Here is a 6,377-nt window from a genome sequence, read left to right as displayed (position 1 = left end):
GGTTCACTGCCGAAATTCTCATCAGATAAAGGGGATTGTCAGAGAAGGACTGGAACAGAAAATTTCTTTATATGCAGATGATATGGTCTTATATATATCGGACCCAGAAAACACTGTCCCTGCTGTTTTAACAGCACTAACAGAATTTCAAAAGATATCTGGTCTTAGAATTAATCTGAATAAAAGTATACTCTTTCCAGTGAACTCACAAGCATATAATAATAAATTAGACACCCTACCTTTTACCATAGCAGATCAGTTTAAATACCTAGGGGTAAATATCACAAGTAAACATAAAGCTCTTTATCAACAAAATTTTGGAGTCTGTATGGAAAAAATTAAGCAAGACTTGCATAGATGGTCAACCCTTCATCTCACTCTAGCCGGAAGAATTAACATCGTTAAGATGAATATCCTTCCTAAACTTCTCTTTTTATTTCAAAACATTTCAATATATATCAATAAATCGTTTTTTAAACAGTTAGATTCAATAATAACCTCATTCATTTGGAACTCAAAACACCCACGTATCCGAAGAGCGACCCTACAAAGACCTCAGGCAGAAGGTGGCATGGCTTTACCTAATTTTCAGTTTTATTACTGGGCAGCAAACATACAAGCCATAAAAACCTGGACACAAATAAATGCACATACACAGGCTTGGTCTGCAATAGAAGTAAAATCCTGTAGTACTTCTTTATATTCCCTGCTCTGCTCTCCAATAAATGAAAGTTATCGCAAATATACTAATAACCCAATTGTGCTTTACTCACTCAGAATATGGAACCAAATTAGGAAGCATTTTAAGATGGAAAATCTTTTATCAGTGGCACCTCTGCAAGGGAACCACCTCTTTCAACCTTCGCAAGTATATCCAGTTTTTAATACCTGGAAAAGTTTTGGGATTAAAATGCTCAGAGATCTTTATATAGACAACATATTTACATCTTTTGAACAATTACGTTCAAAATTTAACCTCCCAGCTACACATTTCTTTTACTATCTTCAAATTAGAAATTTTGTTAAACAGAAATTGCCCGATTTCCCCCACCTTGCACCCTCCACAATGCTGGAAAAAATACTGCTCAATTCCGAGGAAACAAACACTATTTCCGCAATATATAAAATCTTATTAGAGTCCCTACCTTTCAAAGATCCAAGAGGACATTGGGAAGAAGATCTCTTAATCAATATATCAGAAAAGGAGTGGAAGGTAGCAAAGCAGAGAATTCACTCGAGTTCTATATGCGCAAAGCATAGAATTATTCAACTAAAAATTATATATCGAGCTCATCTGTCTCGCTTAAAACTGTCCAAAATGTTTCCAGGCCAGGATCCAACCTGCGAGCGCTGCAACCAAGCTCCTGCCTCACTGGGTCACATGTTCTGGGCCTGCACCAAACTAACATCATTTTGGACAAAAATTTTTAAGTGCCTCTCAGACAGCCTTAGTATCACAATCCCTCCTAACCCACTAACAGCTGTGTTTGGTGTCCTTCCAGATGGACTTGAATTGGAGAAGGACAAACAAACGGTGATTGCATTCACTACACTCTTGGCACGCAGACTTATTTTGTTAAATTGGAAGAATCCTAATTCTCCTCTTATAAGTCAGTGGGAAACTGATGTTTTATATTATTTGAAATTGGAAAAAATCAAATTTTCAGTTAGAGGATCTGTACAAAATTTTTTCAAAACTTGGCAGGATTTAATCAATATTATTTTAGAATAAGAGAATTAACTATTATTGCATTTAACTCCCTTCTCCATCTCTTATTTATATAGATATTTACTTCTCCCCTTCTTTTGTCTAATGTTGCCTTATTAAAAAGCTTAAAGCAATTTTCCTTTAGCTAAGCTCTCCTTCTCAGGGGTGGGGTTTGATTTGTCTTCAAATTTGTTGGGTTATAAATTGATCTGTTTGTATGGAATGATTACAATGAAAATTAATAAAATAAAAATATTAAAAAAAAAAAAAAAAGAATATGTTAAATAAAGAGGACAAGAAGCAATTAATAAAATGTGCATGCAAATCCCATCAAGTTTCCCTAGCGGCATTAATTACTTAACTAATACTGCAAAAAACAATCAACAATAAACACTCCTGACAAAAGTCCAAACACTTTCCAGTACAATAAATGCAGATAATGATGGTAAGTGAAATTAACACCTCTGTAAACAGCCTTCTGATTGAAATTTAAAGTTTTGTCCTACCAGGTTCCAGTTTCTCTGAGAAGATTTGAAGTGATTGGGAAGTCTCCTCAATCGAAAACTACACAAACAAGTAGGCCCAGGACAAGAACATACAGTGGGGCAAAAAAGTATTTAGTCAGCCACCAATTGTGCAAGTTCTCCCACTTAAAAAGATGAGAGAGGTCTGTAATTTTCATCATAGGTATACTTCAACTATGAGAGACAAAATGAGAAAAAAAATCCAGAAAATCACATTGTCTGATTTTTGAAGAATTTATTTGCAAATTATGGTGGAAAATAAGTATTTGGTCACCTACAAACAAGCAAGATTTCTGGCTCTCACAGACCTGTAACTTCTGTAAGAGGCTCCTCTGTCCTCCACTCGTTACCTGTATTAATGGCACCTGTTTGAACTTGCTATCAATATAAAAGACACCAGTCCACAACCTCAAACAGTCACACTCCAAACTCCACTGTGGCCAAGACCAAAGAGCTGTCAAAGGACACCAGAAACAAAATTGTAGACCTGCACCAGGCTGGGAAGACTGAATCTGCAATAGGTAAGCAGCTTGGTGTGAAGAAATCAACTGTGGGAGCAATTATTAGAAAATGGAAGACATACAAGACCACTGATAATCTCCCTCGATCTGAGGCTCCATGCAAGATCTCACCCCGTGGGGTCAAAATGATCACAAGAACGGTGAGCAAAAATCCCAGAACCACACGGGGTGGACCTAGTGAATGACCTGCAGAGAGCTGGGACCAAAGTAACAAAGGCTACCATCAGTAACACACTATGCCGCCAGGGATTCAAATCCTGCAGTGCCAGACATGTCCCCCTGCTTAAGCCAGTACATGTGCAGGCCCGTCTGAAGTTTGCTAGAGAGCATTTGGATGATCCAGAAGAGGATTGGGAGAATGTCATATGGTCAGATGAAACCAAAATAGAAGTCGTGTTTGGAGGAGAAAGACTGCTGAGTTGCATCCAAAGAACACCATACCTACTGTAAAGCATGGGGGTGGAAACATTAGGCTTTGGGGCTGTTTTTCTGCAAAGGGACCAGGACGACTGATCCGTGTAAAGGAAAGAATGAATGGGGCCATGTATCATCAGATTTTGAGTGAAAACCTCCTTCCATCAGCAAGGGCATTGAAGATGAAATGTGGCTGGGTCTTTCAGCATGACAATGATCCCAAACACACCGCCCGGGTAACGAAGGAGTGGCTTCGTAACAAGCATTTCAAGGTCCTGGAGTGGCCTAGCCAGTCTCCAGATCTCAACCCCATAGAAAATCTTTGGAGGGAGTTGAAAGTCCGTGTTGCCCAGCGACAGCCCCAAAACATCACTGCTCTAGAGGAGATCTGCATGGAGGAATGGGCCAAAATACCAGCAACAGTGTGTGAAAACCTTGTGAAGACTTACAGAAAACGTTTGACCTCTGTCATTGCCAACAAAGGTTATATAACAAAGTATTGAGATGAACTTTTGTTATTGACCAAATACTTTTTTTTCAACCATAATTTGCAAATAAATTCTTCAAAAATCAGACAATGTGATTTTCTGGATTTTTAGTTGAGGTATACCTATGATGAAAATTACAGGCCTCTCTCATCTTTTTAAGTGGGAGAACTTGCACAATTGGTGGCTGACTAAATACTTTTTTGCCCCACTGTAGATCCAGAATGTTATCTAAGGTAGTTGCATTTGTAATCAAAATGAAGGTGAAGGATGTTAGCTTACAGGCACAGATGATTGCGATTCTTCTCTGGCCCTTTGTTGTGTCATATGCAACTTCACAATGAAAAACATTACTCTTTCAGCACCAACCATCTTGTGCCAGAATTTCCCTTTGAAGTAATGGCTACTTCTCTGATTGTGCTCGGTTACTGGCACAGCATGGCTTGGTAGAGTGGCTCTCTGCTTTGTAATTCACAAAGAGAAGAGATCATCTGCTTCCAGCTCCCCAAAGAGAAAGTGGCTCATCAGTTTTTAGGTTTCAGAGAGGAGAGTTTCAGAGAATGCAGGAGGTCTTTTCTGTAGAGTAATAGCAGATTTCCCAATGTGAGGATGAGTGCATCTATGTCTCGATGCATGCTCAATAATCCAGGTAAGGAAATTCTAGAAAGTTGATTGTGTGTCCAGATGACAGAATCAACTTTCTAGAACGAGTGCAGCTAGTTTTTGAATGAATGTGTAATCTCTTGGGATGGATCAAAGTCACTTCTAGTTATAAAATCAGTGCCTTCTCTCATAGTTGCCATTCGTTGAATGATAGCTCTTTGTTGGAACTCGTCTGTTTGTGCCCCTGCAAAGATATTGGTTCAACTCTGATTGACACCTTTGTTATCAGATTAACTAAGGCTGAGATTGGTATGAACTGCAGGTCAGCCACTTAGTTTGGAATATTAATAGTGGAAGGTGAAACTGGATGTCTTCATCCCTGTTAAATCTGCCTTCACAGGCCTGGTGTGCCACTAAAGCCTAGCAGAATGAGCAAATGACCATTTTGTCCTAAAGCAGAGCAATTATGTTAGCATAATAATGCATAGTATTAACAAAAAGTGTAGCTATCAATATAGTTTGGTTATTTTTCTTTTTTTCTATAAAGTCACGAAGTTTTAATCAAATCGGTCCAAAGTATTTTTGAGATTTAGCTGTTTTATATTTTGGTGGGTTTAACCCTAAATATTAATATATTGAAATGTCCTTTCTTACCAGATAAACACAGGTATGATATGCCATCCTGGCAAATTTCATGTTTATAATTAAACTGAAAATAGTGTTTTTATTGATGAATGAGTGACTCAACTTTGTATTATATAGATATAGATAGATGGAGAGCTATACAGTGTATATATAGATTTAACTTCACTGTGCTTACACAATTTTATGGCATATTGAGTCTATTAGTAAATGTTAACTTTTTAAAGAAAGCATATTTGAAATGGATTTTTACCAATATGATTAATTTCTTTCCATCTCGTCATATGCCTGATTAACCTGTGCAAGGAAGGATTCAGAAATAAAGGGGCATATTTCCAAGAACAAAAATTCAAATCAATTTAGTGTTTTTTCCAACTTAAGGTAATAAAATTGTTATGGATAATGAGAACAATGCTTCTATACTTGGATTTTAACATTCATCTAATCTTCCATCCATTTATATGAACTTGCTTTATGCCGTTTTAGGGCTCCAGCAGCCTTAACTTGGCTTGGATGTGATGCCATTTCATGACAGGGCTCACATACAGTACATATATGCATACACTTGAACAATTCCTATCCACAATGAAATGTTGGAGTGTTATGTCATGTAGAACAGCTTCACGGCTTGATTTTACATGAGCCCACCTAGCAGGTTTGGACGTAAGGTTTGCATATGTATAGTGAACAAAAGTGGTTTAGTACCTAGGGCAGGCTCATTTTTGTTTTCTAATAAATGAAGTGATGTATTTCTTCTTTTTGTTTACTTTGGCACCTGAGAGGGGTGGTACATTCTGTTTTGGTTGGTTATGGAATTATGAATTTCTCTATGTGCAACTACAAGTATAATTTTACAAAGGAAGGGTCAATAATGTAACGGATAGTGTAGTAAACATTACTTAGCTACTAACACCTAGACTACTTAAGTGAGGAAACATTTCACTTTTGAAGTTTCCCTCCAAGTAAGGAGCAGCTATAAAAGGATGAAATTGGTTTAGTTTAGAAGTTATCACCCCACTTCTTTTTGTAAGATTGTTATATAATCTGAAAGTCAGGACTTCAGGGTGTCTTTATTAGTAACAACATTGTCTGTATGGAGTATAAATTTACTTGTCGTTCCTGTGTGTTTTTTCTGTAATCATCCCACAGATGTGCTTATTAGGTTAACCATGTACAAACAAGTGTGGCTGTGTGCATAGGAAAGGCCTGTGTTTGGTGCCATGCCCAAAGATGATTGGTGCATTTTGTACAATGCTTTCAGTATAGGCTCTTCATACTTAAGTTATTTGCCTTTTGTATGTAACATGGAAACCTGCAGTGCACATTTAATAGTAAACCATAAGACATCCTTAGCAATTCTGTACAGGGAGAAAAAACCTTTTTGGAGTGATTATATTTCTCTTGTACTTTATCTCACCCCCTTATCATGTAGTCCATACACTAGTCCAGTGAATAGGGCATATTAAAATTTTAAGAACAG

Source organism: Erpetoichthys calabaricus, chromosome 3 (genome assembly GCF_900747795.2).
Source record: "Erpetoichthys calabaricus chromosome 3, fErpCal1.3, whole genome shotgun sequence".
NCBI classification, from domain to species: Eukaryota; Metazoa; Chordata; class Cladistia; order Polypteriformes; family Polypteridae; genus Erpetoichthys; species Erpetoichthys calabaricus.
Note: the sequence above shows the minus strand (reverse complement) of the source record.